Genomic DNA, 597 nt, shown 5'->3' with positions numbered 1-597 from the left:
TAATGGTGGAAGAAACAGGTTTAGCAATGGCAAGCCTTTTCCATCATCTTCTCAGTAACAGACAGAGAATTCTAAGCAGAGCCACTCTGACTTAGCAACTATAGTCTCTGATCTAATCAAAACCACTCAAAGTTTCATAACTGAAACAAGTAGGTCCTCCATTAGAAACTTGGAGGCACGAGTAGGTCAGCTGAGTAAGAATGTTACTGAACTCCCTCCTAGTACTCTTCCAAGCAATACAGAAGAGAATCCAAAAGGAGAGTGTAAGGCCATCAACATGGCCGAACTTGGAGAGGAGAAAGAGGCAGTGATCACCACTGAGGAAGGCCTCAATGGACGTCCACTGGCCTCCAATGAGTTTCCTAATGAGGAACCATGGGAATCTGAGGCTCACACTGAGACCATAGAGATTCCATTGGATTTGCTTCTGCCATTCATGAGCTTTGATGAGTATTCTTCCTCTGAAGAGGATGAAGATGTCACTGAAGAGCAAGTTGCTAAGTACCTTGGAGCAATCATGAAGCTAAATGACAAGTTATCTGGAGGATGAACCCCCTTTGCTCACCAAAGAACTGGCTGACTTGTCTAGGTAGAAAC

The sequence above is a fragment of the Arachis duranensis genome, chromosome 1 (assembly GCF_000817695.3).
Source record: "Arachis duranensis cultivar V14167 chromosome 1, aradu.V14167.gnm2.J7QH, whole genome shotgun sequence".
Classification (NCBI taxonomy): Eukaryota; Viridiplantae; Streptophyta; class Magnoliopsida; order Fabales; family Fabaceae; genus Arachis; species Arachis duranensis.
Note: the sequence above shows the minus strand (reverse complement) of the source record.